Source organism: Cupressus sempervirens, chromosome 2, assembly GCF_028749045.1.
Source record: "Cupressus sempervirens isolate cs-2001-9-10 chromosome 2, ASM2874904v1, whole genome shotgun sequence".
Taxonomy (NCBI): domain Eukaryota; kingdom Viridiplantae; phylum Streptophyta; class Pinopsida; order Cupressales; family Cupressaceae; genus Cupressus; species Cupressus sempervirens.
The window spans coordinates 345,528,914-345,539,678 of record NC_143119.1 but is presented as its reverse complement, the minus strand read 5'-3'; the positions used below and the strand labels follow the sequence as shown (position 1 = coordinate 345,539,678).

Below are 10,765 nucleotides of genomic sequence, written 5' to 3'. Positions count from 1 at the left end.
TAATAATTGAATCAATATAATCACTTATAAATAACATTAGAAATTTTGATAATACCTATTATAAAAAACTAAAACCACAAAAATTCTTTCATACCTTAGTCAATGGTTGTAAACTAGCCATAGCTACAACCACTCCATGATCGACAGACTACCAGAGATGAGGAGGAGTCTTCGATGTCAAGAGCTGCATGTCATACAATAAACATTAAATGTAACATGAAACATGAAACAAATATAATCAAATGAATTAAATTAACATGAAATAAATGTATCTGTATCAAGCTCCTATCACATCTAGGCTCAAAGTCAGTAGTGAATGTCAATGGTCCTATAGAGAACTGATGTACATGCATAATTTTTTTTGTAAATCCTTCATATGATTACTTAATAAGTATATGTATTCATTTAAATGATTAAATTGATACATACCTCTAGACTCATCAAGGGGATGAAAAATGGGGCCAGGGGATCGCTACTAGGCCTGTAAACACTCTGACCCTAAGTTTTCAACAATATCAATACATGCTAATTAATTAGTCACTATACATATGAAATGTGATCAAATTAGTTTATTATAATTGTAATTTAACTGTGTGTCAATGCCAAATGTCTCATTTAGGAACTAATTAGTCACTAGCTCATCATTTGCACCATCTTCAGCATGACTGCCAAATGTGCATAAGGATCCACATGATGTGCACATGTGACCGTGATGTGCAGAAGACTCCTCCTCAACTAATGGACTGATGTAATGAATGAGGGTCTATGTCAAAGCTCTAATAGTCCCTAGAGCCCTAGCCTCTACATGCTCCTTCACAACTGAAGGAATAGTCACATGCTCACCCTATGGCTTGACCACAAGTGCCCTAACTACATTAGGGTCATGATGTGCCCCTGAACTCTCAAATGATGACCCCCCACCTCTACCCCGAGAGTCTAATATATCTAAATAATTGGGGATCTCCCCAAGGACAAACTCACAATATAATTTCCTTAAGAAATACATGGGGACCTCATGATTATTGCAAGGAAGGGCATAAAAAACCATCCATCATCTATCCCAAAAATTATTTCTAATAGCATCATGTATGCACCAATGAATGGGGAACCATTTAGTACCCTCTCTAACAATATCTTGTTCACCAGGTTTTTTAAATAATGCACATATTCTACCTTTTGGTATATCTTTTTTTTTAACATCTTGATATGATAATTTATTTGCATAATATCTTTTTTTTTCTTCCCTCTTAACCCACCAAACATCTAACTGACCACTAACATTATCTATGTTTGTCTTAATGGATTTGAGGGACAATGCCAATTGAGCTCTCATTGGATTGGTTTCTCCACATTATTCCAACCGACCAATGAGCCTTCTAATTTAGTTTTTCCTCTTTCTATTTCATTTATTATATTTTCTTGTGTACCAGGAGGAGGTCTTGCAAATGGTTCAGGTTGTAGAATTTGTTGTTCTTCTTGTGGAGGGTTTTGGTTTTGATCATCTAAAGGGTTTTGGTTTTAACCTTCTTCAGGATTTTCCAATTCATTATTGACATTTCCTGATAAGAAATCAATTGAAATCTAAATAAATAAATATTTTTAAAAAAAATTTGGAAAAAACCTAAAAAACAATATAAAAAACATATCAAAAAATGCAAAAAGAAAGATAGATAACATATGATGTGCTTGTGATCTCAATCTTCGATGGCAAGGAGACATATTGGCAAGGCGGGTGGCAGAAAACTTGTTTGAAAGCAATCCGTGTATGCACTATAGTGAGGAGAAGTAGCAAAAAAGGGTTAAAATGAATGGGCTATAGGTATGCAACCCATTTATAAAAATTGGGGTTTTTTTAAAGTGCATATGTGCTATAGTGCATCCATGCTATGGCTCAGGTTACCCAAGCCATAGCGTGGACTTGCTATTGAAAATTAGGAAAAAAAAATGGTGTCACCTTTTTGGCACCACAACTTGGTGCACATACCCCAATGTACTCATTGATCTTACTAGTAGCAGTTTTGACTTGTTCCCATACAATATTTCCAACAGTAGGAAAATAACTACAAGCATAACATAAAATATACATGATCAATGATCCAAACTTACACATTGAGTTCTTCACTTTCTTGATTAATACTAGGCTATTTGCCAGTTGCAAGCATTGTAGTTCAACAATATCATATTCATGATATTTCATCACAATGTTCCACTCTTGATCAACAACCATAGATGACATACTATTTAGTCAACTTGACTGATACAATTTATGCAAGATCACTCTCACTACCAATTTGATCAATAGATCAGTGATGGTTGAAATGGACATTGGCCTTGGTATTTTCCTCGATAGCTTTTGGGTATGTGCATGATCATGGTCAGCCAAACTATGCCCTTAAGTGGCAATGACAAATTAGCAAATCAGGGTTATGTCAACTTGATGTGCAATTTTTAACTTGTTATGAATGTTCTATAAAAAAGTTGAGAGAAAAGAATCTCTAGGAAATTGAATTTAGTTTCTAAAATACTAGGACTTATCTTTAAAAAACTTATTGGTCAAATTTTTTAATTTTAATGCAATAGTACAAATATTTTAGGACAAAAATAAGAAGTAGACATATGTCTGACCATCTTAATCAAAATCAAATGATAATATTTTTTAATAAGATTCTATATATAAGACATAGAATCATGCTCGAATGTGATGCATATGTTTGGGTTTTTTTATTCTAAATAAATAATTAATTGTAAATTTTCTCATATAGTATTTTTGAAATAAAAAACTCTCAAGTCTAACCACCTTAGCTAATTGAAAACTCTGTAATTTTTTTTATATTTTATTTCCTTACAGTAGAAGAAGCATAAAATGTGATGCATCTTTTGGATTTCAAAATAGTTGTACCATTTGAAAGTTATAGTTGTTTCTCAATCAGTGTGTCAATTGGCACTTTATACGTAACTCCATTATAAAATAAGTAATAATTACTTACTAAACTCATAATTTGATAGACTTTTACATTTATGGAAAGCTAAGAACATTATTAAGAAATACTTTTTGTTTCATCAAATTGGGATGAAAAAATAGTCATCAGATACATTTTTGAAGTAAAAAAACATAGAAGAACATGCCCAAAATACGTTTTCAGGACATTTTTTAAGTTGACCATGTAGATTTGGTATCCAAAGATGTACTAGGCCTTATTAAGGTATTAATTTTTTGGTTTGGTATAAATATGGGTGGGAAAAAAGTTGGAATAGATTTTGAAATGTTTTGAGACATTTCAAAACTACATGCATTTTCAGATTGCCACTTTTTGGAACACCATGATCCTATACATACCCTTCTTTGTTTTGATAATGCATGGTGTTGTTCTTGTCAAACATTGGTTAACTAGTAATAGCACGACTCATCTTATTTGTAATCTTGATCAGCCCATGCTTTAGCCATAACTTCATATCCTGAATTCTTCTCAGCATAACCCTAATCCATTCAATTTTGAAATTTCTCAAAAAATCTAGGGCATGACTTAACCCTTTTCTCTCATCAATCTTGAACTCTTCTTTCAGTACTCCTTCATCACATAGTTTCTCATATGTCACACAAATTTCATAATCTCTAACTTCACAAATTTTACATATGCAATGACTCCATACATCGTGAATCATAATGACCTTAGGTGGTATCGATGATAATACACCCATTGAATCTCCTTTCATTGGAATTTCAATTATAGCATGGTAGTTAGGTGGAGGACAAGTGTCAATCTTCACCAATTGAACATTTCTTACCTCTTCTTCTTGATTCTTCATTGTTGATGATGATGCTATTCTTGTGTTTAGGGTTTTGAAAATTTTCTTTCTAAACAACTCGACACAACTTAAGATCAATCCTCGATCACACTTCAACAACAAATCATTTTTCAATCACCTTAAAATTTCTTCGCAAATTGTTTAAATCACTTTGTGCTCTCAAAATATGAATGCAAGGTGTCTAAAATATCTTCAATTTTTTTATATATACCTTCATTCACTCAAATTAGGGTTCTAATAAATATTGTGTGCTTTGTTAGGTGGAATCCAACTATCTTGATCATTATTAGCCTTTTGAACTTGGTATTTACTAGACAACTTTGTCAATACCATCTAACTTGCTTTGTATACCAATTTGGTCATTGGGGTACTTGGTTCATATTGAAATACTCAATCAATATAGGTAGAGTTATTGATGCTCAATACCCAAACTGTAAATGATTTTGTTGCACTCTATTTTTCATATTTATATTATAATGCTTCTTATCTCGTGTAAATTTAAATTTTTTCACATTTAAGTTAGAAAATGATGTAATATAAGTCATTAAATATAGCTCCTTACATACCTTTATTCATCAATTTGAGGTGGTGTGATCACCTTCTCCATTGGATTGGGTGATTTTAACTTTATTTGTTCCACTACTTCCAACTTCTATCTTTTTTATCTATGTTTGATTCATCTCCTTCTTTTTTTGTTCAGTATCTACTTTACCTTTACCTTTGATGTGTTCATAGTTAGGTACTAGTGCTTAGATCATGCAGTTCTTTCTCACATGTTCAACCTTTTGATAATTAGAACAAAATTTCTTAGGTGTGTTGACTTGCATTCTAGTTGTTCAATTAGACATTTCCTGTAATCTACATTCATGTGCTCTATGTTCATAATTTTGACAATTGTAGCAATATCCTTCAAATCTAGTTGCAATAGGTATATTGTTCATCTTTGGTCTATGCCCATGTACTTTATGTCCTTGCATCTTGCAATAAAAATAGTTACTAGTAAACTTAGGTTTAGGGTTTTGTATACCATTCTTGCCTCTGAAAATGTTTGTAGTATGTCTAAGTTTACCATAATGATAGCATGTAGGTTTGTCTTTTGATTTGGAATTCCTTAGCTCTCCACTCTTCAATTCTCCCTTTTCAGTAAATGAATGTTGCTTTATATGCCTTAGTCCAAAGGTGCTACTAGATGACCTAGGTAATCACATCAATTCTTCAAAGTATCTTACTAATTCATTGTGCTTGTTCATTATTTCCACAAGTTCTTTCTCAGATCTTAACCCATTCCTCAATAAGTCACTCTGTGATCTCAGATTTGCTAACTCCATGTATTTTTTTGTTCAGTTCTTGATTTACAAGCATCAGTTGATTCATCATGTCTAACTGAGTGTTTGTTAGATTTTGTACATTAGATGAATTTTCTTCAAGTTTGATAGTCATTTTTCTCTTGTATCCTTTGGCCACAACTTTTTCTTCTTCATTTTTATTCTTTTGTTTAGTCACTTCACATTTCCTTACTGATTGGATACCATGTTGTTTTTTTATTCCTCTGACTTCTTTATTCAGAACATTGTTTTTCTCTAATAGATTTGAAATGGCTGCATCAATTTCACTAGAATTTCCATCATCAAGAAATCCTTTAGTATCAACTTCTTGATAAAGTGTATCACTCTATTGAATATCCATATCTTTTCTCTTTCTTAGGAGATTCCTCAATTCCTCTTTTAATGTAGCTTCAAGTTGTTGTAGTATGAGTTGGATGTCAACAAGTTGATTGTCAATAACTTTTCCCCATTTGTAAGCCTCCATCTCCAAGATCTAAACTCTTAAGTTGTTAGACTTCTTTCAAGAGAATCAAGCTCAAATATCAATTATTGGAATTTTATTGAGAAACTAAGATACTAAGATGGGGTGAATTGGGATCTATAAAAAACTTTATCCTTCAAAACATCTAGACTTCATTCACCATATTTACCATCTCATATCTAGCTTATGCATAACATAATTTGAACTATAAAATGATAAAATAATTCTAACTATGTATCACTTCCATGACATGTCAAAACACAACACAAGATTTCAGTAACCCAAAAATCCTCCAAGGTGAAACTAAAACTAAGGTGGGGATGACACCCATAAATCATCACTACTGTAGTAACAAAGTTAGCTTGTTAGGACTACAAATTTGATCACTTCTGATGATCTACCCTATCAAGGGCTTTCCCTATTAAGAGCTTTACAAGACTATTCTAGGTCTACATTAATTAAAAGATTTAACACTTATAATGTAGTAAGGACTCTATTAAGAGATTTATAAAGGTATGTTAAAACTACTCTATTAACAGATTTAGCCTAATTCAATTTGCAAAAATTGATTCTGTATCTAATGCTTCTTTCTACACTTATAATTGTTGATTATGAATCTCCTCCTTTCAATCTTTGATCTGATCTCTTATTTAATATGTCTTTACTTTATCCTTTACTACTCTATTAGGTCACTAACTCTTTGCTTCACAACTTTCACATACAGCCTCTTAAACCTAATTCCTTCCCACAATACTTCCCTTCCTTCACACAATTTTCATTATCATTTATGTTGTATGAAAATAGGATTTGAATTTTCCCATTTAATGAAATCCTATAGAATCTTCTTGAAAATTCCCTTTTTGCCTCTTCATCTGACTAGTTGTCCTCCCTTCATAGGGATCATTGATCCATGTTAAACTATGTAACAACCATTGAAACAAACTTTATGACTATTAAATGTCACATATCAGTCACCTTGAAATGGTTTACTTTAGAGTTTGTACCATTTCAAACATTTTTTTCAATCTCTATTGCTCGACACATACTATTTTTGATGCTCGGTTGTAACTATCCTTCTTGTTATTACTCATCCTTAACTTACTTGGCTCCTTCTATATAACTTGACATCTATGCACTCTATCTGCTCATTATTCACTAAACTCAGCTTGTATGGAAGTACTCAGTAACCAAATACTTTCTTGGCTCCTATAGAGCTTGGCATATCCATGATTATTTACAAGTTTTTACATGACTTGGCCTATATAGAGTAACTTAATTAAAGTGATGACCTACTAACTCTACCTTATATATGACTAAGTATTTGACACTAACAGACAACAAAACTTAGAGATACCAACACTAGCTAGTACTGGTGGACACAACTATTTACTATTAACAAAGGCTATGGGATGATGCTAAATGACAATAGCTAGGGGGAATTTCATGTGGGAAAGAGAGAACTTAGATAGATCCATTCCCTTCATGGATTGAAGGAAATAGGTTTGAAGGCTTACTAATGATAATATTTTGTAAAATATTATTCCATTTAGAAAATCTTACATTATTAATATAAAATTGATAACTTTTTTTAATCAATTTTTTTTTCTCTTTATAAAAACTTGCTTGTATATCCTATTTTAATGCTTCTTACTTATCTTTCATTGCATAAGGAAAGGAATCAAGCTTCAAAGAGCCCTTGTTTTAGTTGAAAATGACTACAAAATATATGTGAGTTGCATGCTAGATCAAGGTCCAATATGATAACTTGGTATTTTTTAAGTTATGTATAAAAAACCATGCAAAATAGAAAAATAATAAAAGTTAAAAATCCATAAAGAGGGAAGAGAAAGGAAATTTTATTTAAAATCTAGGATAACATAATAAGTTGAATATAATTTCAATGACCATGAGAAATGAAGGTCAAACCCATATATAAATTAAAATTCGAGGACAACAATTCTAAATAAAACCTTCATAAAGAAAATTTTATTAGAGAAGTGCAGGTGAATGTCAAGTTGAGTGACATTGACCCTAATTTTCTAGATCTCAAAATTTTTAATCTATAAGTCTCTATATACTCTTTCTTATTCTAGATCCATGTCCCTTGATCTTGTCTTACAAAAAAGCAAAAACATCGACTTGATAGGAGTTTGTCTTGGTCAAACATTATTTTTTGATTTAATCTTGAAATTAAATTGAAAAATAATTTGATGGATTAGATGCTAGATGCAATATTTTAAGTTCTTAAATAGAGTACCATACCATTACCTCTCACTCAATAGAGGTATAAGATGAACACATAAATGATGATGTTATATAGTTATAAATACAAGAAATAGAATTTTTGGATCTCATGGTCAAGAGGATGTTGAATGCAAGACAGGTTAAGATAAGAAAGAGAAAGAAGGACCCAGGTATAGTCATCAAGCTGAAATATAAATTACCAAAGAACGCGGAGATCAAGAAGGAATAGACTACAATGAACATTAGTTAAATATGTTTTTCTTCAATTCAAACAATAGTTATTTGGTATAGTGGGATGGTCACTAGAAACATATATCCCATGGATATCAATCTGGGAAATGCTAAAATTGGACCCAAAAGAGTGCAATAATTTGAAGATTCCAACTTCCTAGAGCTGTATTTTTCTAACATGAGGAGATTGATGTAGGAAATTCTGATAGTCATAATTTTTTATGCAATTGTCCATTTCGAATGGAATTTTTATAGGCATTTGGATTTCTAGAGTTAATAAAAATTCCAATTATATTAGACTAAAACTTTCTATTTTTTTTGAAGCTATAAATTTTTTTTGGGCCTGTAATATTATCTTTTAGTATTTTTCTCTATTTTGTTGGAAAGACTTTTTAAATAGCTCTAGAATCTTTGTTTCATTTTTTCCCAAATTTAGTTGACAATTAATATTATTTTATTTTTAGAAAGCTTTAGTAATTATTTTTTATTTATAGCTTGTTTTAAAATTAATTTTAAGAGTTGTGGAGAAGTAGAATTTTGAATATATTTCTCTCTGAAGTAATATTGTTGATAAGACCAAATATATAGTTATGTTTATTCTTATATTTTCGACCTCTCCCTCTCTCTTTGAAGTAATATAATTGATAATACCAAATATATATAGCTATGCTTACTCTTATATTTTTTTCATTAAGGTTAAAATAGGTTTTGAAGGGAACCTAAAACCTTTTCAGTCTCTTACAAGAAATATATATTAATGAAATAATTGATTCTCATTTTTATATTAAATATATATTAATAAAATAATTGATTCTCATTTTTATATTCTTTTTGCATTAGTCTATAATTTCTTATGATACTCTGACAAATTACTTGACAACAACACATCTCAATTTATAAGTCAAGAGGACATTAATGCATCGTGGATGGTCAGATCAATTAAAATAAAATATTAAAAGAGCTGAAATAGTTACTACATGCTCTAGAGTTGAATGAAATTTAGAAAAACTATAAAATTCAAACCTTAAATACTAAATCCAGATTTGTTAGAATAGGCCAATAGAAATAATCAAATTATAATTCACAAATTCTTAATATGAAATAATCAAATTATAATTCACAAATTCTTAATATGAAATAAAGGGTTTATAATAGGATTGTAAAATTGAGCCTTAGTTAAATATTAATTTTTTAAAAAATAAATTAGAAAATAAATCAGACTTAGGATAATAAAATCTTTAGAATTATTTATTTGTGTAAAAGATAAGAACATTATTATCTTAAAATTGAGTTGAGCAAATATGATGAATAATTAATCTAATTTCTAGATGATTAATAGATAGTTGTGATCACTTTGATTATATTTTTATAACTCTAATCTATCACACAAGTTAGAAATACAACATGATTTGTTTGAACCAAAAACATATTGAAACAGATCAAAATATCTTCATAATGTTATATATATTCATACATTATACTATATTAATATCTATACACATAGAATTCTAATACAACATTTTCCACACCACCTTAAAGACAATTAGAGTCCAACAACTGATGCAGAATTTATCAAACATTTAAGTTTCTAACTCTAAAAAAAACCCTTACATAAAATACCTTAATAATGTTTGCATTGATATCATTACTACTAAATATTGTGATCTACTAGGAGGCCCTAGCTTCCTCTATTAAGTTGAACGTTTGAGTTTGGAGAAAGAATGGCGTTTGAGAACTTCTTCCCTGAGATCAGCAATATCAACTTCACCGATATGATCCTCCGGAATGAAATTGCCAGTCACTGGGTCAGGCACCCATGCTGTTCGCTCTCTCACATTATTATTATTATTTATATCCCCACTTCTCCTTTGTTTTCCTTCTTCGTCGATACCCTTCTCCACAGGCAACTCGGCTTTTGGTGCAGAATCACTGAAACCTTTCAAACTTTCATCACAACGGCCAGATGGAACAATTATAGATTAGTTGATTTAAAATCTAGCTAGTCTATTGTTAAACGAAAATTGTATCCATAAACAAAACAGCATTAGAATAAATTGTTTACCATATTATACTTTACATGCCACTGCTGTCAATCTTGAAGGAGGAGAAAGCTTCGACAGATACAACTTTCACTCTGAATATTGATTTGGCCATGACTAATATCGACTATAGTCTACTTGACTGCTTGATATGTGCTCGGTTGCTCTAGAAAGAGTTTAGAGGTTGAACTATAAATGTATTCCTTCACGTAATGGGTTATTCTCAAGTGATGAATCTACTTATATTCTCGTTGGAAAGAGCAATATATTCGCATATGATAAGTCTTCTTCCATTCTCGCGGGAAAGGACTTATTCACTCCAGGCAAAAGAGTTATTCGCATTTTAAAGCTGTGGCGTGTAGTAATACTTAACAAAATCGCATATTCTTGGTGCTATACAATAAATTGTTATCCTTTAATAATCTTATAGACACAAAGCTATTTATGAGTCATACAGAGAGAATAATAATTGGTTAGGAGGAATAGTCACGCTGGGCTCCCACTGCACAAAGCCAAACCCGAGACGATTCCAAGGCCAACTTCAAAATACCATCGATCATTTTGCCCACTAGGATTCGCATGATCATCCACATTTACATCTATATTGTTCTCATCAGAACCAACAACCTCTCTCAGTT

General features: G+C 31.0%; 1 pseudogene; it reads right to left on the bottom strand.

The window, feature by feature from the left end:
- Positions 1 to 9,779: 9,779 nt before the first annotated feature.
- On the bottom strand, positions 9,780 to 10,242 carry LOC149572541 (late embryogenesis abundant protein Lea5-like; annotated as a pseudogene).
- Between the last annotated feature and the right edge of the window lie 523 nt (positions 10,243 to 10,765).